This window comes from Lissotriton helveticus, chromosome 4_1, assembly GCF_964261635.1.
Source record: "Lissotriton helveticus chromosome 4_1, aLisHel1.1, whole genome shotgun sequence".
Lineage (NCBI taxonomy): Eukaryota > Metazoa > Chordata > Amphibia > Caudata > Salamandridae > Lissotriton > Lissotriton helveticus.
Window position 1 is genome coordinate 1,925,510,959 of NC_136063.1, and position 26,224 is coordinate 1,925,537,182.

A 26,224-nucleotide genomic window follows, 5' to 3' on the forward strand; every position below is an offset into this window, starting at 1 on the left:
ATAAATAACGGTGATGGATCAAGCCCTGATCTTTGGACTGGGTAAGAGTGGTCTGCTTAATTCAGACACTCTGTTCATCACCACCCCCTTTTCTGAATCGTTTTTGGCCACTATAGGTGTGGCAGGGTATACTCAGACATGAGTCCCTTTCTCACTGCTCCATCAGGATTCAAGCAAGCCGGGCCGAAGAGGCTGAAATGCCAGAAACCGGTCCCCGGTAGCTTGTCTCCTTTCTGGTGAAGAATTGGCTTGGTAGTTTGGTCTGCCCTGTTCCCATGATGCACTGGGCCAGGGACAGACTAATTTGCATATAGCCAGGTTCTGAGCTGGGATGGGGCAGTGAGATAAATAACGGTGATGGATCAAGCCCTGATCTTTGGACTGGGTAAGAGTGGTCTGCTTAATTCAGACACTCTGTTCATCACCACCCCCTTTTCTGAATCGTTTTTGGCCACTATAGGTGTGGCAGGGTATACTCAGACATGAGTCCCTTTCTCACTGCTCCATCAGGATTCAAGCAAGCCGGGCCGAAGAGGCTGAAATGCCAGAAACCGGTCCCCGGTAGCTTGTCTCCTTTCTGGTGAAGAATTGGCTTGGTAGTTTGGTCTGCCCTGTTCCCATGATGCACTGGGCCAGGGACAGACTAATTTGCATATAGCCAGGTTCTGAGCTGGGATGGGGCAGTGAGATAAATAACGGTGATGGATCAAGCCCTGATCTTTGGACTGGGTAAGAGTGGTCTGCTTAATTCAGACACTCTGTTCATCACCACCCCCTTTTCTGAATCGTTTTTGGCCACTATAGGTGTGGCAGGGTATACTCAGACATGAGTCCCTTTCTCACTGCTCCATCAGGATTCAAGCAAGCCGGGCCGAAGAGGCTGAAATGCCAGAAACCGGTCCCCGGTAGCTTGTCTCCTTTCTGGTGAAGAATTGGCTTGGTAGTTTGGTCTGCCCTGTTCCCATGATGCACTGGGCCAGGGACAGACTAATTTGCATATAGCCAGGTTCTGAGCTGGGATGGGGCAGTGAGATAAATAACGGTGATGGATCAAGCCCTGATCTTTGGACTGGGTAAGGTGGTCTACTTAATTCAGACACTCTGTTCATCACCACCCCCTTTTCTGAATCGTTTTTGGCCACTATAGGTGTGGCAGGGTATACTCAGACATGAGTCCCTTTCTCACTGCTCCATCAGGATTCAAGCAAGCCGGGCCGAAGAGGCTGAAATGCCAGAAACCAGTCCCCGGTAGCTTGTCTCCTTTCTGGTGAAGAATTGGCTTAGTAGTTTGGTCTGCCCTGTTCCCATGATGCACTGGGCCAGGGACAGACTAATTTGCATATAGCCAGGTTCTGAGCTGGGATGGGGCAGTGAGATAAATAACGGTGATGGATCAAGCCCTGATCTTTGGACTGGGTAAGAGTGGTCTGCTTAATTCAGACACTGTTCATCACCACCCCCTTTTCTGAATCGTCCAATACAAGTGAGGCACCATTTCTATCGGGAGTCCTGGGGGAACTCTGGGTGGTAGGAAATTTGTGTGAGCCCAGTGATGCCACCCTTTCCCACACAAAAATGTGTGAAAAAACTGATTTTTTTCAGCTAAAATTGAGCTTTGCAAGGGATTCTGGGTAAGGGAACGTTGGGGGATCCACGCAAGCCAAACCTCCTTGGAAGCCCCCGGGTGTCTACTTTTCGGAAATGTGCAGGTTTGGTAGGTTTCCCCAGATGGCTGTCGAGCACGGGGCTAAAAACCCAGGTGGCCTCCTTTGCAAAAGCAGGTGGTTTTGACATAGGCAATTTTGAAGTCGCCTCACTACGTTTTGGGCCCTTGTCTGTCGTGGGTACTTGCGCCTCCCACACAAGTGAGGCACCATTTCTATCAGGAGACCTGTGGGAATGCTGTGTGGTAGGAAATTTGTGTGAGCCCAATGAAGTCACGCTTTCCCACACAAAAATGTGTGAAAAAAATTATTTTTTCAGCTAAAATTGACGTTTGGAAAGGATTCTGGGTAAGGGAACATTGGGGTATCCACGCAAGCCATACCTCCTTGGAAGCCCCCAGGTGTCTCGTTTTCAGAAGTATGTATGTTTGGTAGGTTTCCCTAGATGGCCACCGAGCACAGGACCAAAAACCCAGGTGACCTCCCTTACAAAACCAAATTGTTTTGACTTAATTATGTGCTCAGTTCTATAGCGTGAGATTTTTGGGACAATATTGCATGGAAACTGTGACAGACATTTTCAAGTTTGCTGGACATTGTGGATAAAAAAATAACTTGGAATTCACAAGAGAGACATCACCATGTACTCCGATGAGTTAACAATAATATCTACATTTGGTAGGTTATTCTTAGATGGAATGTACACCTTAACAGAGACTCTCAAAAGACAAACATTCAAGCACAGCTATCTATTCCTCAAACACACACACATACTAGTTGGATTTGGCACGAGGGCGAGAGAGATGGTTCAGTACATAAAATGTTATTAACAAGAGATTTCACACAAATGAAATGCTCTGTCAATAATTAAATCCATAAAAACCGAACCAGTGACTTGCAACACGTAAACTGTAAAGCCACGACAAGGCACCAACCGCTTTATAGGCCAGTCATGCACCTTTCATACCTGATACACACAAGACCATTCACACCCGCCAGGAGCAAAGCAACACATTAAAACATTCACAAAAAGGGACAAGGTACACCCTGCTTCAGAAAGAGAAAAAAGACAAATATGACTGCACAGCCATGTAATCCTCAAGCACACACACATACTGGTTGGATTTGGCATGAGGGTGAGTGATGATTCAGTATATACAATTGTATTAGCAAGTCATTTCACCAAAATTAAATGCACTGTTAATAATTGAAAGGATGAGAAACTGAATCATTGACTCACATCTCGTGAGCTGTAAAGCCACGTCAAGGCACCAACCTCTTTACAGGCCATTCATACACCTTTCATATGTGTGACACATACAAAACATTCACACCGCCAGCCGCGGGCCCATCACATTACAACACTCACACCAGCAGACAGCACCATTCAAGGGCCCATCACTTTCACATGCCCACATTCCTGACACAGCAACTACACAAAGTGATGGACTGCGTGGAGTGGTGCTCAGCTAGCAGTGTGTGTAGTGACCAACAGAAAGTAACTACTCACACACTGCCACCCGAGCGCCAGTCCACCAACACCACCATCCAAGCACCAGGCCATGTACATTGTCAGCCTAGCACCAATCCACACACTCTGCCAGCCAAGTGCCAGTCCACGCACACCGCCAGCCAAGCGCCACTCCACGTACACCATCAGCCAAGCGCCACTCCACGCCCACTGCCAGCCAAGCGCCACTCCACGCACACTGCCAGCCAAGCACCAATCCACACACACCACCAGCCAAGCACCAATCCACGCACACCGCCAGCCAAGCGCCAATCTACGCACACCGCCAGCCAAGCGCCAGTCCACGCACACCGCCAGCCTACACACACCGCCATCACATTTTGAATTTTTTTTACAAAACAAATGCAAACAAATTTCAAATAGATACAAATCTACTTACACAACATCTGAAACTAAATAGATTGCACTAATGTCAACCTTAAAACAGAATTTTAAACAATACAGACCAGGCAGTTCATTTTACCACTCATGGATACTCCCAAAAATTATTTTGTGTGTGGGTTAGAAGGACACCCAGGGCAGAAAAGACGAGTATCCTTCCGCAAACCTCTTCGCTAACAGACTCTACATCTCCTAGTGGGAAAGTCTTTTGTAGATGTGGGAGGGATGTAATCACGAAAGTGGTGATCTTTCAATCGAGCCACATCCTCCACCACTCCAAATCTAGGAACACTTACCTGTTCCACAACAACAAGGCTAGCTATCACAGAGTGCTGAGACTGAAGGAATGTCAATTTTTATGCAGGATAACACTCCTTGAACACAATAAAAGCATTGAAAGTTGCTAAGTTGAAAAAATGGATGGCAAACTTCTAATACTAAACATAAGCCTTCCGAATATCAGTGTAAGGTTCCAACCTCTGATCTACTCTGACAACACCACCCATGTGCTTATTGTAGTCCTGAATGCACACAGGTTTGTGCACTTCAGCAACCTGACCCCAAACAGGCACAGGTGAAGTACTCTCATCATGGATGGTATTCAGCATGTACACATCCCTCCTGTCCACAAATTTCACAGCTAGTAGTTCTTCACTACACAAGGAACTGCAATGACCCGTCTGAAGTTTTTTGCAAACAAGCTCTTTTGGAAAACCTCTGCGGTTAGAGCGGATTGTGCCACATGCAAAAGTGTCCACTTTAAACAATTCCTTAAACAATTGCACAGCAGTGTAGAAGTTATTAAGGTACAAATAGTGGCCTCTGTTGAACAGTCTTCCAGCAAGATCCCACACAATTTTCTCTGAAACTCCAAAACTGGACGGACAACCAGGGGGGTCAACAGTGGAATCTCCACCAGTGTACACACGAAAATTAAAAACATATCCTGTCTTACTCTCAGACAACATATACAGTTTAATTCCATAGCGTGCCCTCTTGCTAGGGATGTGCTGCCTAAAAATCAAACGACCCTGTAACAAAACCAAAGACTCATCAATAGATATTTCTTTCCCTTGAATGAAAATCTCTGAAAATCGATCAACAAAGTGATCAAGAACAGGCCGAATCTTAAAAAGACGGACACAGTCAGGGTGACTACGTGGCAACGCCAAAGAATTTTCCACAAAATGCAGCATTCGTAGCAAAAGTAAATACCGATCAAGAGTCATAACTGCTGGAAATATGGCTGTTGCCATCAAGGGACTGGAAGACCAATATGAAGCCAGGTTCGGCTTCCTTACCAAACCCATCAATAAAGTCAAACCCAGATTTGTGGGACTCCACCGGGTAGCTTTAGAGTGGGGCCTAAGTTTGTCACTGTTGTCCCTCAAAAACTGTTCAGAATACAAATTAGTCTGCTCAACAATCTCACCCAAAAATACATCATCCATATATAACTGAAAATACTGTATAGGCAAAAAATGTTCACTCTACACCCTGCATCACCGCTAAAGGCAGGCAACACCGGCTGCACCATGTTTGGATCAACCCAGAGTCCAGCATTTCCAGTAGGAAGCCTAGTAGCCTCAGGCTGCAATCCAGATGCCTCTTGCACCATCGGCATAGCAGTATCCTCCTCTAAAACAGGCACTTCATCTGAACTGAGAGAACCTTCACTATCGATGATTCCATGTGGAGAGAAAACTCACTGCCGGAATCGTCCCCTCCCTTCTCTCCCTCAGACGCCCTGTCAGTGTCATAATCCGGCTCAGAGGAAGATTCAAGAAGAATATCAACCACCTGCTGAGCAGTCATTCTACGGCTAGCCATGATAATTACTAATAAAGGTAACTTGTCACACAAGACAACAACAACAAACATATGTAAAATAGGCAATGAACAAAATTCACCTTTATCAAAAATACCTATACACTCCAAAACAATACCACTCACTCGCTAGAAGCAGTTACACCATGTACTCTGCAAAGACACAGTATGAGTCTACAATATCCCACAAAAAAAGAGAAAAGAAAATTACACATTAGACAATGCAAAACACCTCACGAAGATTTTCTTGCTCAAAACAGTAACTAAATATGCTGCCACTATGAGACCACTTACAAAAAAATCCATCCCTTCATTTGGAGCAAATACAACACAAATATTTTACTTACCAAAAACCTGCAAGTACGCAATACTGCACAACAACCACTGTCGAAACCACAAACAAGAATAAAAAGGAAAAAAAAACATTACAATCACATATGCAAACAATGCACCAAACCACCATCCAAGCTAAGGGGTAGGTGGGCCTAAGAGTATCAATTAAATATTCACCCCCGTAAAAGGGGAGCAACCCTTGCCCTTGAGGCCACCCCCCAAAACAAAAATAAAAAAAAACTCTGGTGTCTAATGGCTTCTACCCCCCCTTGGGAGCAGATGGGCCTAAAAACATACTGCTACTCTGCCCCCCAAAGAGGGCAGAAATGGTCACAATCATCCTCCCATAAACAGGAGTAACCCATGTCCAAAGGTGGCACCCCACCATTAAAAAAAAAACTTAGTGGGCTACTGGCCTTACAAAAAAAAAATTAACATGTCGAACTGCCCCTCAGGGTGATATCAAAAGGGATGATGGACGTAGCACTTCAGCAAATCAAATTCTCACCCCCATCAACTAATCTGAGTTTAATCCATCATCATTCTTTAGCTCACTCCACCACCCGAGTTCAATAGATTTAAATCAGCCCCCACCAGGGGGGCAAACAAAGAAAAATTATAGGCCCTCAAAAGGGGAGCAACCCTTGCATAAGGGGTCGTTCCCCAAAACTACATTTTATAAACTGGGCTCCCTAAAATGGCCCCCATGGTAGTGACCCTTTGCCCTAGGGGCCACTCCCCAGCACATTGGCCCAATTTAAATAAAATGTTTAATTCCACCCCCCCGGGGGGGCAGACAAAACGATTTATAATGCCCCTAAGACTAAATTATAAAATATAGGCACCCTAAAATGGCTCCCATGGGAGTGACCCTTGCCCAAGGGGCCACTCCCCAGCACAATGGCACAATTTCTAAAATGAAATAAAAATTCTGCCCCCCCCCAGTGGGGCAGACAAAGTGATCAACATTGCCCCCAAAAGGATAGCGACCCTTCCCTGAGGGGTCGCTCCCCAAGACTAAATATTTTCAGAGGCCTCCCTAAAATGGCCCCCATGGGAGTGGCCTTTGCACGATGGTGCAGCAGGAATGCTCAAAAGAGGCATCGAGGGAAAGGAAAACCCTTTCCTTTCCCCCGATGCCTCTTTCATTTTCATCTACCCCTCCCCAGCCCCAAAACTTACCTGTTTCTCCTCCGATGCACAGGAAGCAAATGGCTTCCCTGCGTGTCGGTAGAGGAAGGGAACCTCCAATGACGTCAGGACGCCTAGCGCTGACGTCATTGATGACGAGGAGGGCGGGGCGGGGTTGGTCATCAGGGCTCGGGCTGCCTCTGCCCAGACTGTAACGGGCTGCCTTGGACTTGAAGGGGCTGCCTTCGACCTTACTGCAACTGGCTGCCAATCCTGAACGGACCTCCGTACATCATCCGCAGCAACCCACAAACGGACCCTGATTGGACTCCAAACGAGACCGGGAAGCAGGTGAGTGGACTTAAGGGCCTGACGGCCCTCCATAAGATTAGGGAGGTCTCCCGGCATCCATCCTACTCGACTCCCGATCGCCCTCCCACCCAACACGGCCCTGTCTCCTCAGAGAACGTCATCCACTCACCCCTCTGAGCGGGACATGGGCCCACACCCACCTCAGCAACTCCACTACTCTGAGCCATTATCTCGTCGCCACACCTCCAAGCAACCAAATCGGCTCTCCCCGTCGGATTTTGACCACTCTGCCCACCACATACTACGACTGCAAACGCTCTCCCTGCGATAAAGGAAGATTGATGCCCATCGATCCTTCCTTGAATCCTGGCCCGACTCCCCCCAACTTCCACGACCATTGAAATTGTGACCGCCTAATATCGCTCAAAGTTACGCTCTAACAAGACCTACCCGGATGGTAATATTCGCCGACCGGACCTCCCACGAGCCAACGTTCTGTTTCCTTGATGTTACCTTAAGTTCGAACAGCTCATTGTTACTGATAGATGTGCGGATGGTTGACGGCCACCTTGACTCTTCACGTTTCTTTGTTTTACACTCTCTGAGCCCTCCGACTCCATTTGACTAATCTCTGTGCTTTTACTCTGTATTGGCCCAGAGAAAGACGCTGAGTGTTGTGACGACACTCCACACAGGGCACGCAGCTCTATGGTGTTGTTGTTGTTGTATTTTGGTTGTTTCTCTACCGGATCTCCCATATACCATCACCCGAGGAGTGGCTCTTTGGACATATCTCAGCCAGGTAACCTCTGTCTGTTTCTCTGCCCTGCTTGTGCCTCCTCTCTACATTCACTGAAACACTGTGCCTTCCCCAGGCTCTGCCCCTGAGAAGAGCACTCACGTGCAGCTGTTAGCCGAACCACCCACGACGCTCCTCACAGGGTTCTTGGCTCCTTTGTGGTGTTCTACTTCTATCCTTGACCCCACATGTAGTTTGACCCGAGATAATTAGCCTGGTTGGCTGCTCTGCCTGTTAATCTGCCCACACATGTACCTTCTCCCGAGACTTGCCAACGCTGGGTATATCCCCGCCATATAATCACCTCGGTCTGCTGCTCTGCCCATTTATCTGCCCCCCTGCCCCTGTTGCATCCTGATGCTGAGAGGAACTGCGCCACACGTGGTCTCTGCTTGTCAGCCCTCCTCCCGAGTGCAGAGGATATCTACTGAGCGCATGCTCCTCAAGCCGTCGGATCGCCAATATGGAAAGAGCTGGCACCTAGCTGATTGCACACTCCTAATCTTCAAATTCAAACTAAACCCAATCTAACTAAAATTTCCGGCCCCGGTTGCTGAAAGAGTTTCCTTGATGCTCGTCCCTGGTGCGGCAAATGGCATCTCCTCACTGAAAATGATCTCCCCCCATCTCGCCTTTAAGCTATATATACGGATGCTTAAAATGGCTGCTCCGGTCTACTGAGGGACTCCGGTTGGCTTTTGTAAGATCACGCCTGATGCATCATTTGCCCTGATCTTGCCCTACTTAGAATGTTCCACTCTCTCTGGCTCTCCTTTTACTGCTGGGCACTACCCCTACCCTTTTCCTAGCCCACACACTAAGCAGATGTTACCTAGCATAAATCTCCCAATATCTTATCCTGAATTAGCCATAGGACCACCCCTGATTGAGGTTGGGGTTTACTGCACTCTCACTCTTGGAACCTCAAATGGCTTACTTCACTTTGGATGCATGAGCGCCAAATGGCCTATCCTCGCTCCACTAAGTAAAGCTCACTCTCCCTGGCTCCCTCTAACATTACCAGGCAATCTCACTACAATTACCTTTTCCCACACTCAATGGTTTTTACATACTAATTAGATAGGCACATCCCCGCGGCCTCCCCAATACCCCCACCTTAACACCCTTTCCTGCAAGACTTATACCCCACACCCTAACACCTTATCATGCAAAATTCTACACCACTGAGGGTCATTCACTGGAAACCTCTCGACTCCCACCTCTCAATCAATACTCATCAACATAACCTCACCCCAGCATGCCCCCCTCCGCTCACTTCAGAATGGACTCCAGACTCCATAAATTAGGTATGAATAGTCATACAATTAAATACCCGACCAACCTCTCCAAAAATGTGACCAAGTCTCTAAAACATAGATTACTCCAAGCCAACCCAGAAACCCTTACCTCTGACCCTTATTTCTGAAAAAAAAAGGAGCGATTACCAAAGATCCGATCTTTCATACTAAAAAAAGAGCCCAGTGGAGGATTACTCAGAATCGTCTTGGCTTAGACATTTCCTCACGGTATTAGACTATTGGTGATGCCCTCACCACCCTTTTAGGGCAAATGCTACCATCCCCATCTATAACAGTGGGACTATACTCATGGAACCACTGACTGTAATCCTCAAAGATTCCAACATCCAAATCCACATGTATGCGGACGATACACAACTGTACATGAAACTATCTGCACCAAATGATATCCAGTCACTCAATGATCCCTACACAAAATTTTAAACTGGCTAACCTCCAATCACCTTAAACTAAACACCCTTAAAACTAAATTCCTCCTCATCTCACCCACTAGGCAAACCTCCACTGTGGTGAACTTCCTCCCAAACTTCACTGCTCTCAACTGCACACCACACATCATTGACTCCACTAAATCATTGTGTGTTGTACTAATTAAGAATCTAAACATGCAAGACCCCATTAGGGCATCGACCAAAGGAGCGAACCACCATCTGAGCGTCCTAAGAAAACTAAAACATTAAAGCCCACAAGATGACTTTAAATTGGCGGTGCAAGCACTTGTCATCTCAAGACTCGAATACGACAGTGCCACTCTATGCGGTCTCCCTAAACTCAGCCTCGCCCCACTCTGAGCTTCTCTGAATGCTGCGACTAGACATGTCACTGATTCCAAGCAATCCAACCACATCTTGCTGGACCTCAAATCACTCAACTGGCTCCCATTTGAGGCAAGGATCTGGTTAAAAATTGACTGTATGACCTATAGAACACTACACTTCATACCCCTCTGTACCTGAAAAAATAAACTCCAAATATCTGGTAGTGCTCTGACCTCTAGTAGCCCTAGCACACTACTCCTTAAGCCAAAGAAATTTTAAAAACTGAAAACCTACAAATGCACTTTCTCCTGCATTGCCCCGAGAATTTGGAACTCCCTACCGGTTGAAACAAGACTGATTCCATCAACTTTTGCCTTAAAAAGGAAAATTAAGGCACTACTGATGAACAATGCGCTGAATTAGTAGCCTCTCTCCCTTGCCGCCCAGCCTGCTTTAGCGTAATGTGTTACCAACTGCCCTCTGTTAAGGCCCTGTATCGCCTCTACTGTGTTATCGCTGTTTCTAATGTAACTTCTTGTATCTGCTACCGGCCTCTGTCACGGCCCATGTTCGCATTTCCTCATGGCACTGTTGATTCTGATGTAGACTTCCTTAAATGCCTTCATTGCGTTAATTTTCTCCCGCTGCTATCGACCTGTATCCCCCTCAAACTTCATGTATATCCTCTGATACCCGCTTGGGTCATGTTAGCGCTATATAAAACTTTTAAAATAAATAAATGTACCCGGAGGGCACCTCAGAGGTGCGAGGTGCCCGCTGAAAACCTACCAACCCTGGTGTGGTCTCTAACCAGCTGTAGGCAGCCAGCCACCACCAGACCTGTTTCTGGACACATGGGTAGAGAGCCCCTGCTCTCTGAGACCAGAAGCAATACACATCCTGGGCAGGGATATCACACCTCTTTCCCCTGGATGGGCTAGTGCTTGAAAAGGGAAGCTTCATCGGCCAGCCACCTTTGTAATGCGACCCCCAGCGTCTTCTAGCTAGATGGCAGCCCCTGGATTACCCCCCAGAAAACACAGGAAAATAGGAGGTGTGCCCACCTCTGTCAACTCCAACCCTAAGGTGAGGGAGGAGAGGTGAAGCACATCTCTCTGTCCCCACCATCTTGAAAACGGGGAGCTCCCTCCATCTTCATTTATCCTCCCACAGGAGGGTGGCATAATGGAGGGTGTTGCCACTTCGGGTAAATTGTTCACTGGCCCTATTTAGTACTCCCCTAAAACGCCTCCTGAATTTAGTATTTAGGTGGCTCCCCAGACCCAGAAACTAGATCTGCAATGACCTAAGAAGCAAGAAGATGACCCTGCAGAGAAGACTGAAGACGACAACTTCCTTGGCACCAGCACTACCGGCCTGTCTCCAGTTTCTGCGATCCTGTGACCAGTCTTGGAGCCAGTGACCTCTGAAAACCCTGGGAGGACTGCTGCCTTGGAAAAAGACTCCAATCTCCCGTGGACTGTGGACCTGTCCAGAAGAAACAGACTCCAAGGGCTCTGGATCCAGATGGAACCTCTATCCCTTCCCACTCTGCACACGACACCACAGCCCGAGTCTGAGTGGCTCACATGTGCAGTGAAGTCTTCCCAACGATTACAACCTCATGCCCAGTGGTGGCTGACCTTTCCTGTTCTCCACGGTGACGCCTGCAGTGTGAATCCAGAGGCTCCCCCGACAACGACAGGCTCCGGTAAGAAGGATTCAATGTCGAAAGGCTCCCCTGCACCCAAAGCCCCTGAGGCTGGGTGAGCTAAACCGGTGGTGCCCTTATGACCCCCAACACATCTACTTATCTCTGCTGTCATTGGTCTCCCTCCTGCAACCTGCAGTGCCACGCCATCAGCTTGTTTGCCATAAGAAGAATCCCCATAAAAAAGCATTTGGTGCTCAACATCAAATTGTACCCAGCACGCAGCCGCCCCTGTACTGCTAGTGGTGTATGTTTGGTGCTGCTTTGTGGCCCCCCTATACTTAACGTAACACCAAAGATTGCCACTGCAACCAAACCAGTCTGAGCAGTCCAGCTCCAGAAACCCCCAGTCTCCATTGAAAAACATTGTGGCGAACTCTGATCTAAATAAAATATATTTTTATTGCACACAAAGAAATGACAGCGGGAATCAACATAATCAATATTGTATCACAGAGTGCATGAAACTGCAAGTATCAGGACATTCAAGTTACAATTTACATCAACCATTGTGCCTTTATATCTTCCAAGTTCAGTAATATATACTTAGCGGTACTTCTGGTCTTCTGTTCCCGGGGGAGCTTAATTAATGGGCAAACAGAGCATACCTCTGCTCTTATTCCAGCGCCCCCAAATCTTAGTCCATTTTTTTCGGCCAACACCTGCTTCCATACACCGTTCTCTCTGCTTGCATACACAAATCCATATCAGTTTTCCATTCACTCAGGGTAGGTCCTAAAGTTGCACTCCATTTGTTTGCTGTGTTACGTTTTGCCACTATTAGGCTGAGTGTAACCAATATTTTCTCCCCCACTGTAAGATCAGTGGCTTCTCAAATATTCAATATGAACCATTTAGGAGAGACATTGATGTTTTTCCCACTTAATGATGTAACACAAGTTACGACCGCTTCCCAGTAGTCATGTATCTTCTGACAGTTCCACCATATAGGCAAGAAGATCCCTTCTTGGCCAAAGCCTCTGGGACATTGTGTTGTGTCTAGTCTGCCAATCTTGGCCAATATCACACTTGTATAGTGAGTTCTCTGTAATATTTTCAGCTGAACTAATCGAAAACTTGATCTTATAGCTACTCTGTCCACTCATCAGTCCCAGGTCTTCCACCCATTTATGCCGAACTCTGATTTTGACCTCTGCACCCGGCCACCTCTGTGCTGCTGGTGGTGCAGTTTTGGTACTCACCTGACCTTTGCCCCTTGCTGACTTTTGGTACCGAAGACTGGAAATGTAAGTGCATTACTTACCTGTTTAACCACAATATTGTTTTCCCTCATAGGATAACATTGAACTATGCTGGCAAGTTTTTGTGTAAATTTTATGAAGTGAAAAGCATTTTTATTTAAAAACATTAGTGATAGGGCATAGGTTAAGTTCTCCACTGTTTAGAAGCTTAAAAGATAGTAAAGTAGTTAGGCCTTAGAAATACTAAGGAAGTGGAGGGGGAGGACACTGACACCATCACTACCCCCTCAGATAGCAACACCTCTGGTAGAAGTGACACCAGTAGAGTCCCAGATGAGGTAGACACTGAAGATGCAGGTCTTCAGAAACTGGCTAAGAGGATAGCTCTAGAAGCTTAATTCCTAGCCATAGAAAAAGAAAGAGCTTAGCTGGGCCTAGGACCCATCTCTGGTGGCTACAAAATAACAAATAGGGAGGTAGACTTTATTAACTCAAAAATCCCCAAAGGGATTGTCCCTTTTTTGAGGGTGATAATATCATAAAGCGGTTCTTTGCATTTGAGAGAGCCTATTTTGTAGTTAGGTCCACAGGAAGCTGTGGAGTGCTATCCTGTGGGAAATGTTCGCAGGAAAGTAAGTGCAGGGATAGGCTCCTGACACTCAATGAGAAAGATGCTACATTCTGTGACTTCATGAAAGATACCCTGAATGAGGGCTTTGGATTGAGCACTGAGGAGTATAACATCAGATTCAGGGAGTCCTAGAAAAACCAAGGCCAATCCTCTGTAGATTTTGTAGATTATTCAGTGAAAACATATCTAAACACATTTTAAAAGGCATCCCTCCCCTTGCTAGATATATGCTTCCAGATACTAGCCCCCACTCCTCCTCGGGGATCACATGCATCTGCAAAACCATCTCATATGCTTCAAACCAATTGTGGCTGTCACCTCTACAACAAAATCCAGCACCAGGCTATGAGAATGTGGACCATCTGGTTTCCTGGGACACTGCAGATATGCTGCCACAAATAATTCTGAACTTTGCCTGTCTGGCTTTAAGATCTGACTCCTTGCGGCTCCTTCAGGATCCAGTCTCTCTAAGGCCAGTTTCTCCTCCATGGGCAGTTTTCTTTCCACCATAGCCAGTTTCCTTTCTTCCATTCCCAACAGGGCTTTCTGCAGCTTTAACTACCTCTCTGACTTCCTTTGTGCCAGCTCTTCTGGGTCAGGTTGTGGGAAAAACCACTGCTCCCCAATCTAGCAGGGAGTTACAACTCGGGGTTCACATCAGTCCCCTCAGCTGAAGGCTTCATATAAGGTAGATCCTCTCCTTGTCCTTCCATCGCAATAATCAATCAATCAATCAATCAATCAATCAATCAATCAATCAGTCAAGTCATATTTGTATAGTGCTGCTAATTACCCCAGGGAGTATCCAGGGTCTGTGCAGCAGGCATCAGTTGAAGAGCCGGGTCTTGAGTCCCTTCCTGAAGCGGTTCAGCGAGGGTGAAGTGCAGAGGTGGAGGGTCTTCCTGGCTTTGGCAGCGAGGTAGGAGATGGAGCATCCCTGGAAAGGCTGAGGCGCATACGTGGTGTCTGAGTGAAGGCGAGGTGTGTGGAGAGGAATAGTCCATTGACTACTGCACATGGGGCAATTTCTATGCATTATTTATTATTTGTGGCGGCACATTGAGGGTTCCCCCACTGAGGCTTGGGGGTCAGGCTGTGCTAATGCTACCCTGTATTTGGAAGTTCCTTTTTAGGTCTTGGCTCTAGAAAGAGACATGTTGTTTATAGTTTGTGGGCTTCCGGTTGCCCAGAGGCTTCTCATTTGCCGGCTCTATCATTGCTTTTCTATTCTTTCTCCCCATTTGTCCATGGCATGCATGCGTCATACCTCTTCCTATATTTAGATCTCCCCGAGAGCATGGGTTAATTACTGCTATCCATCCACTCCTCCCATTTAATCACCACTTTAGGAATGTCTTTTTTTTTTGTTTCAGACCCCTTGTCAGGAGCGCTCGTGTTTTCACTTGCTCGGAGTGCCTTGCACACATGGCTGGTAAAGGATGTTCTTATTACGTCACATTTGCTGAGCATTTAAAGACCAAGATCAAATGTCAGACTCTATTTTCACAAGGTGCCTCCTCTGTGCCCCAACCACCTCCGCTTTTTATTTTTATTTTTATATTTCTTTTTATTAACACAAGGCATTTCAATAAGTGCTCAGAACAGAGATCAAACATATCCACACATCGTTACAACATAACAATAGTACTTTGGAGGATACGGGAAGAAAGGAGGGGGGATCATAATCCTTTACACATGCGGGTCACGGGGATGCAAATATATCCGGCATTGAGTCAACTGGAGGTACACAAATCTCTCCCCGATATCGATTCCACAATCCCCAAACAGTCGTCCATTTGTGAGGTCGGCCCCTTGCCAGATAAACGGTTTTCTCCCGGAACGTGCACCTGTCCATACTTTCTTTCTATTCCTCAAGCGTGGGTGGTTTTTGAGACCTCCACTGCTGTGCTATATTTCGTTTTGCTATCATAGTCCCCCGAGTGGCCCACCTAGTCTGCGCTGTATTCAAATCTGTAGATTCCCAAATATTAAGGAGGCACCTCCTTGCCTCTGGTGACACCGTTACCCCCAGTACCTCTCGCATGACATCATGTATCGCACTCCAAAAATCCACCATATAATGACATTTCCAGAGGATATGGAGGAACGTGCCCACTTGCACACAACCTCGCCTGCACAAACCATCTTCAGACAGCCCCATTCGGACCAAGCTTGGGCCCGTGACATACACCCTATGTAGTATCTTCAACTGGACTAGTCGCAATCGCGCCAGGATCGCAACCTCCTTCGGGGAGGACACAGCCGATTGCCAGTCCTCGTCGTCTAGCTCAATACCATCCCTCATCCATTTATCTCTCAACTCTAATAGGAGGTCTGCTCTGTGATTGATCAACATCTTATAAATGAGGGAAATAGTTTTCTCTGGCAAGTGACCGTCCAATATTCTATCTTCCAATGGCGAGGCCTCAGGTATGTCCACCTCTACCGGTAACCCTGATCGCAGTGCATGCTGGACCTGCGCATAGGGGAAATATTCAGCCCCATTTAACTCAAACTCGGTTTGTAATTCAGCGAAAGTCTTAATCCTGTCCTTGACCCAGATATCACCAATCCTAGCAATCCCTATTAAATTCCACTTATCAAAACCTTTCGTGTTCCAGAGTTTACCCAGGCTTTCCGAATCAAATAATGGAGTGGCCAGCGTGAGGCGGCCTTTCCATCCCAAAGAATTGATGGCGTTGTGCCATATCCTGACTGTCACTCTGATGGGCCCTGTCAAACTTTTCCTTGCCGACTTGGCATATAAAACTCTATTGTAATTACCACCTGGGAGTTGCCATCTATCCATTGCGTATCCCGGGTCTGAGCCAGGCCCAGGTTTATAGCCGCTAATTGAGAAGCCCAATAATATCGCCTAAAATCTGGAAGGGCGATACCACCGTCATACCATGGTAACGTCAATATAGACAGAACGATACGTGGTCTACCCTCCCATATTAATCTATGTTGCACCCCCTCCACCTCTCGGAAATAACTGGCTGGAACTATATCTGATGTATTTTGAAGGGCGTAAAGGAAGCGAGGTAGGGACATCATCTTAAAGAGTGTGGCCCTCCCCAACATGGAGAGAGGCAACTTCCTCCAGTTATCTACGTCACTCTTTAATCTAACCAATGGGGGAAGAAGGTTTCTCTCATATCGAATTTTGGGATCCAGTGAAATAAAAATCCCCAGATATTTAAACCCATCTGTAGCAACTTGAATCAGGCAATTTCGTGGGGGAATCGGGACATCGCCACTCAGAACATACAGATCGGATTTCCCCCAATTTATAGTGAGTCCCGAATTCCTACCGTAGGAGGCCAAAACATCACAGACGACAATTAAGGACTTTCTGGGTGATATTAAATAGAGTAAAATGTCATCCGCAATAGTGAGATCCGGTCCTCTATCTCAGGGGACCATTGTATACCTCGAATTGAAGGCTTCCAGCGGATCCAGGCTGCCAAAGGCTAAAGTGCTAGCGAGAACAAGACGGGGGAGAGCGGACACCCATGTCGGGTGCCTCTTCCGAGACAAAATGCTGCCGAAACTCCATTATTAACTACCACTTGTGCAAGAGGCTCAGTATATAACAGTCTTACCCAACTAATAAATTTGGGTCCAAACCCAAACTTAGCCAAGTCCGCCCATAAATAAGGCCATTCTATCGTATCAAAGGCCATCATCACGTCCAGTGATGCTATTATAGCTGGTTCTTCCAGGGTATGAGCTCTGGCCAAGACTCCGTGTAACCTACGAAGGTTCAACGCCGTATTTCTATGGGGGATAAAACCAGATTGATCTGCGTGTATCAAGCCACTAATAACCTTAATAAGCCTATTAGATAATCATTTTGCAAGAATCTTGGGCTCTGCGTTTAATAAAGAAATAGGCCTATAAGAGGCACACTCGGTTTTCGGTTACCCTTCCTTGTGAAGAACAACTATAGATGCCACCCTCTGATCATAAGGCAACATCCCTTTCTCTCAAGCTGCTACAAATATATCTTTAAGATAGGGCGCAAGTCTATCGAGTCTGAGTTTATATAACTCAATCGGGAGTCCATTAGGGCCTAGCGCCTCACCCGAATTCAAGGAGCGCACTGCCAGGGCTACTTCATCCGCAGTGAGGGCATGATCCATAAAGTCACGATCTTCCTTAGTCAGGCTCGGGAGTTAGATATCTCGCAATAGCATGTGGGAGTCCTCCTCAGGCCGCCCCACCATCGAAGTATAGACTGTACGAAAATAGTCTGCAAAATTGTCCACTATACCCGAGGATCTGTTATTTTTGCGCTCTCTGCCGTCTCCAGTTCCGGAACCACCCGATCAGCCCTGTCTTTTTTATCTAGCCAAGCAATACGTTTCCCAGCCTTATCTCTGACATCCTATAGCCGGCCCTGCTGCTCTCTACTTAGGGCTCTGGCACTATCAGTGACTAACACATGCAATTTGGCCCGGGTTACCTCCTGTTCCAAGTCCGCCTCGATTCTAGCAATTTCAGATTCTATGTTCACCACTTCTTCATTCCGATCCTTCTTCGCCCCTGCAATCAGCGACAAAGCCTGACCCCGTATGACCACCTTAAAAGCCTCCCACAGCGAAAGTGGAGACGACACTGATCCCTCATTCTCCTGAAAATAATGCTCTAACGCTTTTAACAAGTCCTTACGGATTTTTGGAGTACGTAAGTGCCAGGGATTAATTTTTATTTCTTTAATTTTATTTGAAATATGTTTTTATTGCAGACAACAATCGTTGACACAGTATTGGCACCTGATAGATAGGGAAAGCTATGAGGACGCTAATAGTACCAGCTCTATACACGGCCATTTAGCCCACAACCCGGGGGTCGGGCGGCGTGTGCCATTAGTTCACAGGTAACATCACTCCGTTTCGGTAAAGTGTATCAGGTGAAAAGAATAAAACTCGTCTGCTTTTCTAAACAACCCAAAGAAAATACCCCCCCCCCCTTCTCCAAACAGTCCTATCCCCCCAGAGGAGTAAATTGTCAATCTCAATGGTACAACTTTCTATTGCTCACGGAAGCTGATAGCGCTCCCTTTCCTCTTTCCCCCTTCCTCCTCCCCCCTCGTCATCGGCAGAGTATCGTATGGTCGATCAGTGTGTGATAAGAGACTTAGGTCTTCTTCGGGGCCTAACCCACCCGTAATCCGTTATCGGGATCCAGGTCGCTCTCCATCTGTACTATCAGAGTCAGTATGTGTGTTATGGTCGCGCAGGGCCTGCACCAATGTCTCCCATGCCTGCGCCGCCTCTAGAGCCCTCTCATCCCGTCGCCGCCTCGCCTGTTGGTATCTCAACATGCTTTCACTCCCCGCCCACTTGAGAAGTTCATTACGCCATTTATCACCAGTAGGACCAACTCGCGCCTTCCAGTGTCTGGTGATTCCTCGTTTGGCCAGAAGCAACCCTAAATCAATAAATTTATTAGTAATCCTGTGCTTGGGGGTATGTGGAAACCAGTGTAGGATTCCTACAGCTGCGTCTATCTGCAACGATCTACCAGTCACTTCAGCCAGTGTTTCTCCCACAAACAACCAGTAGGAAGTCAGCATAGAACAGGACTATAGCATGTGCAAAAGGTCCGCTCCGTCCGTCCTGCATCTGGGGCAGGCCGCCGTCTCCAGGTCGAAGTATTTCTGTAGCTTCTCCGGTGTCAAATAGGCGCGATGTAATACGTAGAAGTGGACCAGTTGGAAACGGGCATGACGTGTGCCCCTCCAGGCCCGCTGTAACAGCTGGGCCCACGTGGCCTCCGGGATTTCCTTCCCTATGTCCATTTCCCATCGGGTCTTAAGAACCGTCAGGGGGGTCAGTCTGTCCTCCACCATTCTGGCATATAAGCATGTAACTGCTTTAACCGTTCCCGCAGACATCATGACGTACTGGCACGCCGCCGACATCTGCGGTTCCTCCTGGCCCATCTTCCAATGTGCCTGGAGAGTCCTCGTGACCGCCGCATGGAGCAAAAAATCGCCCCTAGGGATATCGTATCGGTCTAGGAGCGCCCGAAAGGGCAACAACGTCCCGTCCTCATAGAGGTCACCTACGGTCTGTATACCCATCTCCTCCCATTCTCCTAGTCGGGACCAGTCACCACCATGGGGTAGTGCGGTGAGCATTCCCAGCGGGATCTCCGGGGCATAAGGTCTCGGTCTTCCCCTTTTACGATGTATTCTGTTCCAGCACGAGCGTATGGTGCGTTCCTCCTGAGTGAGGTCCCTCAAATCAAGCTTCTGCTGTAGCGCAATATAAGATAAGACATGTCTGGGTATGCCAGTGCCCCGCGTCTCTTCCGGACCCCGAAACTCACGCGCCACCTCCTGGGTATAGGTTTGTAGCTGAGCGGCCAAATAGTACGTCTCAAAGTCGGGCGCCGCTAACCCCCCCTCCGCCTTAGGCCTCTGCAAGGTTTTGAGCGCCACTCTTCGGCGGCCCGAGCCCCATAGGAACGCCACTATCATGGACTCCAGGCCCTGAAAGCTAGATCTAGGGATCCAGATCGGAAGTGTTCTGAAGTAGTATAGCAGGCGGGGTAGTGCCACCATCTTCAGTAGTGCAATTCTTCCCGCCACTGATAGAGGCAGGGTGGACCAAAAGGTCATGCTACGCTTAAGCGCTCGGATGCCTCTGGAGATGTTACCCTCGAGCGTGTCAACAGGGCGATGGTAAACGTGCACCCCCAGGTACTTGAAGCAAACCGGCTCCCATCGGATCTCCCTATGAATGTCCGGCTCGGGACTATCATTGCGGATCGGGAACAGGCAGGTCTTAGCCCAGTTTACCCGGAGCCCCGACACCGCACCAAAAGCCATGAGCACTGAATCAGCCCCGGCCAGGGCCGTCCCAGCGTCTTCTAGGAAAAGCAGCAGGTCATCAGCGTATAGGGAAATGAACTGGTGGCCCGACAGAGACTGTAACCCCCTGTAGTGGGCCCCAGTGCGGATCGATATAGCCAGTGGTTCCACTGCCAGGGCAAATAGCAATGGGGATAGCGAGCAGCCTTGCCTCGTGCCTCGCTCCACAGTGTAGCGTTGAGAAATCAGCGGGCCAGATTTCACTCTAGCCACCGCCGAGGAATACAATACCGTGGTCCATCTTAGGAACCCCTCACCCAGGCCAAACCGCTCCAGTACCCTGTGGAGATAAACCCATTCCAAGCTGTCGAAGGCTTTCTCTAGATCTATCGAGAGAATCATAGGATCAGGAGCATAGGAGTGATCTCCCTCCAACAGTCGGAACAAGCGCCGGATGTTCATCGTAGTGTTACGTCCGGGGATGAAGCCCGCCTGGTCTGTATGCACTAGTGAGCTCATGTGGTCTAACAGTCGTGCGGCCAATATGCTGCTCAAGATCTTATAGTCGACCGTGAGCATTGAGAGCGGTCTATAAGACGCCGGCTCCACGCCCTCACGGTCAGGTTTAAGTAGAGGTATCACCAGGGCCTCCCGCATCGAGCCCGGCAGTCGTCCCAGAGTCTTCGCTTCCTTATAAACCTGTAGGAGTTTGGGGGCCAGGAGCTCTATGTATGCAGCATAAAACTCAACTGGGAGTCCATCCAGGCCCGGTGTTTTATTTCGCGCCATTTTTTTAATGGCGTTTCTGATCTCTCCAATCTCCACGTCACGTCCCAGGGCCTTCGCCTGGTCCGGTTCCAGAGTGGGGATCGGCAGATCGCTCAGGAAAGTATCCGTCGGAGTAATATCCGGGGTCAAGCGACTACGATAGAGCTGCTCATAGTAATTCCAGAAGCAGTTAAGGATTTCGGGTTGAGTATAGACCGCACCGCCCTCCGCAGTCCGCATGGCCACAATCGGTGAGGTGCGTCTCGTCGGGTTGGCAAGCCAAGCTAGTAGCGTACTCGATTTGTCGCCCTCAGCCAGTGATCTAGTCAGGTAAGTTTTATAGTCATAGCTTCGTAGTCGCTCAACCTCTACGGCTACAGCTTCTTTTGCCACTAGGGCCTGTTGTTTGAGCTCCGGGCGGCCAGGGCGGGTAACCTCCAGTTCGCGGAGGACTCGATCAGCTTTCGCTAGGTCCTCTAGGAGTATGCGGCGCACTCCAACTTTCTGTGTTATACAATAGCCCCTAACAACCACCTTAAAGGCGTCCCATTCTGTGGCTCTCTCAGCAGTCGTGCCCTCGTTCGTCTCACAGTATCCCGCGATCCTGTCTTCCAGGTCACTACGGAACACCTGGTCTTCCAGGAGCTCCGGCCGTAACTTCCAGGTTGGCACACAGGGGGTGCCCTGGAGCCACCGGAGGTCAATCAGTAACGGATTGTGGTCGGAGATGGTTCTCGTCAGGTACTCAGACCATACAACCGAAGAAGCCACCTCTCTCGACCCCAGCGGACCATCTAGCCTCACATGCAACTCGTGCATGCCGGAGAAATGGGAGTAATCCCGGACGCGTGGGTGTTGCGCCCGCCAGATGTCCATCAGACCCCATTTAGTCTGCCAGTCCACTCTGCCCCTGGCCACCCGATGCGTCGGGGAATCCGGGAGGGGGGGATGCGATCTATCCAGGTGAACGTCGAGCACCGAGTTAAAATCGCCCCCAATAGGATGGTCCCCGAAAGGTAGCGGGCCAATGAGCCCGACAACCCAGTCAGAAAGGCGAGCTGGTCTGTGTTAGGCGCATAAATGCAGCAAATGCTCACATCTCTTCCCCCTAGTCTCCCTGCGATTGCTACAAATCTCCCCTCTGGATCCACAGTACGACTATGCACCTGAAAGGGCACCTCCGCCTTTATCCATATTAGCGCGCCCCTTGCATAAGCTGAGTACGTGGTGTTGTATACCTGTCCTCGCCATCTACGCTGTAGCGCTAGCCCCTCCGACTTGGTGAGGTGTGTCTCCTGCAGCAGCGCAATCTGTATTCCTCTGCGCACTAAATAAGCGTGGACCTTATGTCGTCTGGACATGGTGTGCAGACCCCGCACATTCCAGGTGATGCATTTCAGAGTTGAGAGATCAGCCATTATCCCATGTCGTGATTTCCATTCTCTCTAAATACACTACAGGCACGGGCAAGCACCCAGCCAACCCCTTACCGATGACGAGTCCCCCCTTCAACAACAATAAAGTAACTTTCAAACATGAATCCCTCAGCCTCTCCCCCAGAACAGGTTCCAAATAGTACCATCTAGTTCCCATCCAAACTGTACCCTCAAAAAATCCCTCCACAACTAACCTGACGGTAGTCACCGCAGGTGTGCCTTAAGGGCAATGTGGGGGGCCGAGCAACAATGTGGGGCCACCTCACTGCAAGCTACGTTGCGGTCGAGCCCAATGGCATCAGGGCCTATGTAGGGAATCCCCGCAACCTTCCACACAGTCAATAAGTAAGCAGTTCCCCAGGCGAGCCTCATCTCCCCCATTCATGCAGTTGCCCTCCTCCCCAGCTCCCACAACCAGAACCGGCTCACCCGAAAGTTTCATTGTTCATCAAGCAGGTCTTCTGCCGTTTCCGGGGTGACCACCGGGAGCTGCACGCTATCAGTTTCAGAACCCTCCGTGTCCGAACGGCCCCCGCTTTCTCCAGGCTCCGACTGCGCTGTCCCGTGGTTTCCCTGAGGGCCAGACATGGAAGAGACCATGTCCAACGCCCCACGCCTCTCCGCCGCTGTCTCCACTGTAGAGGGACGAGTAGTTCTGCCTCTGCGATGCCTGAACCTCTTAGGTTTCCGCTGTAGAATGTCCTCCATTGTTGATTGGGAAGAGGTCCCAAAACCGTCCCTGCCAGCCCTGTACAATTCAATCCAACTGCACACGTCGTCCGGGGTGTCAAAGAACTTGGTGGAATCGTCTATTATGATGCGGAGTCGTGCCGGAAAGAGCAAGGAGTATTGGATGCCCTCAGCACGCAATTCCCGTTTTACCGCTAGGAAGGAGGACCGACGTCTCTGCGTATAATCCGGGAAAATTTTCATACGGCTATTGTCAACCTGATAGGGTCCCCCCTTCCTAGCCGCCTGCAGCAGTAAGTCTCTGTCGCGGAAATGGAGCAACCGCGCCACCACTGGTCGGGGACGACGACCTTGCAACGGCGGCTTGGCCGGTACTCTGTGTGCCCGTTCCAATGTATAGAAGGGTGACAGCCCTTCCGGCGCCACCACCGTCCGCAGCCAATCTTCTAGGAACGCCACCATGTCCTCCCCTTCAATTTTTTCGGGAAGGCCCACTATCCGAATGTTATTCCTCCTGTTGCGTCCTTCCGCATCCTCCGCGCGTTTCTCTAGGGCTTCTATTCTGGACAGAGCGTCTTTCATCGTGGCGTCCAATTTTTTATGCGCCGGTTCTAGGTGTCGCACCGAACCCTCTACTTCCTTCACTCTGTCTGAGAGCTTACTGTGGTCAGCTCTAAGTAGGCCCAAGCTCGTCGCAACTTGAGCTATGTCCTCTCGGAGGGCCGATCTAGTTTCAGTGATTGCCAGCAGGATTTTGTCCAGTTGCTCCTGAATCGGTGGGTTACCTGGTCCCTCTAGGTGCAGGCGCTCTTCGTTATCAGGTGGCTCTATATCAGAGGCGGTCTGGGCGCCCCCTTTAGGTCCCCTCGGCTTTCCCATGTTGTTTAGGGTCCACTGGAGGATCTCCTCAGAAACGGGGGGTAGGTAAGCTGGCGCGGCGCGGCCGCCAGAAACCACAAAGCGCCTCTCCGCGGCCACCCGCCGGCCCCCAGGCGAGCAGGCCTCCAGGCGGTGGTCAAGGCAGGCGCCCGCTAGTTGGCCCGTCTAGGGCGAAAGGGCAGTGCGCAACGGGGGGAACCAAGCTCTCTCCACAGCTTCAGCCCGATGGGCGGATGCTCGCCCTCCGCCGCAATGTCAATGGGGGGCAGGGGGGGTCTCGTATAGGCGCCGAGAAAGCTCGAGGAGCTGCACGACCTCCAGCCGCCCCGGGTCTTCAGCCTCGGTCGGAAGGCACAGCGCCACGTAGCGTGGTCTTGGCAGTTGCGGTGGCGGGGCACCTCGCGAGGCCCAGCAGTAGCTCTACTCCGGTGCACAGTCCAATAATTCGGGGTACTAGTGATATCGGAGGGCTGCCCCAGCCTCCTCTGCTGTGCGCGGAGCGAGCCTCCCCTCCGTCTTCGCTCGCGGCCTCTCCTCAGCGTCTCTAAAACATGGATCTGGGGCCACCCCCCCCACGGTCGACCACCAGGCACCTCCAGGCCTCCCGGCCTCCCAGCCGAAGTACCTCAATGCAGCGCCGCGCCGCCTCGCCCGGTGCCCCCACTCCAGGAAGCAGCAAGGGCGGACCCCAGCTTCTCTCCGCTTCCTCAAGGCTGTCCGCCTCTAACGTCGGTACGGGTGTCAGAACCCGCTCCGCAGGTCCTCATCGCCGCTCCCCCAGGGCCGCGGCCAGGCCGATCCGCCCTTCCCCCCACGCAGCTCTTCCGTAGCGTCTCGCGGCAGCGTCTCAGGGCTCACCTCGTTGGCCGCCGGGCACCTACAATCACCTCCGGGGACGGCAGGGGTCAGACCACGGAGTGTCCCCTCATTGGGGAAGGATCGCCTGTGTCGTCGGGGCGCCGGGGCCTCCGCCGCCTCCGGGTCTCCGGTCACCTCCAATGCAGTCAGAGCGGAGCGGGCGCCATCTTGGTCCCCGCCGCTCGGCCCCCTCGTCCCGTTCCACCTCCGCCTCAGAAGCCGCTACAGTCCTGCAACTGGGTCAGAGAGGCTCTCAGGGCATAGGGGATTCCTGTGTGGGGTTTTGGGGCTCCCAGGGGCCCTCGGTAGCAGGATTAATGGAGGCTCGACCGCGGAGCCGAGCTTCTAGGCGACCTCCGCCATCAGCGCTCAAGCCACGCCCTCCGTAAGTGCCAGGGATTAATGGGAGCTATCCTGCCGCTTGAGTCCAAATTGAAGTCAAACCTGACCCAGAGTGGTGAATGATCTGATATGCCTCTACCTAGGTGTGCAGCTTCGGTAATACAGTATGCCTATGCCGCCGGTACTAAACAGTGATCTATACGTGAAAGACTGCCGTGTGCACCAGAGTGAAAGGTGAACTGCCGCTGGTCCGGATGAAGCAATCTCCAACAATCAATCAAACCCAACGCATCCATAAACTCGGGAAGCCATCTTTGAGCTCGCTCCGTATCCCTAGGGGGGTGTCTATCCATAGTACCTGAGACCACAGCATTAAAGTAACCTCCCAAAATCAAACGACCCCTCGGGAAGTCCAGCAGGGTTTTCCCTAAATCTACGTCTGCATACCTGGGGGGACATATACTGACATCATGGATAGGATATGCCCCTCCCAACGGCCCAATATTCCTACATATCTACCCCTGTCATCTTCAGTCACAGAATCAATCACCATCGGAAGCGTTTTCTTAACCAGAATCCCCACTCCTCTGGACCCTGAAGTGAAACCCGCATGTGCGACCAATCGATATCCCTTTCTGTGCATAGCCCTACATGAGTTATTCACTAAATGCGTCTCCTGAAATAGGACTACATCCGGGGCGTGACGTCCAAGATATTGGAGAACCACACTACGCTTAATTTTGTCCCCTAACCCATTAAAATTCCAGCTTAACACCTTCAGACCCCTACCCTCCATCATAAAACATGAAATGAGTCAGTCTTCTCTCCA

The 26,224-nt window shown here is 49.6% G+C and overlaps 1 protein-coding gene across 2 annotated transcripts in view; it reads left to right on the forward strand.

Moving 5' to 3' along the window:
• Positions 1–26,224, forward strand: part of ADGRG4 (adhesion G protein-coupled receptor G4) — a 1,842,483-nt gene that overhangs the window by 77,719 nt on the left and 1,738,540 nt on the right. The window lies entirely within an intron of this gene.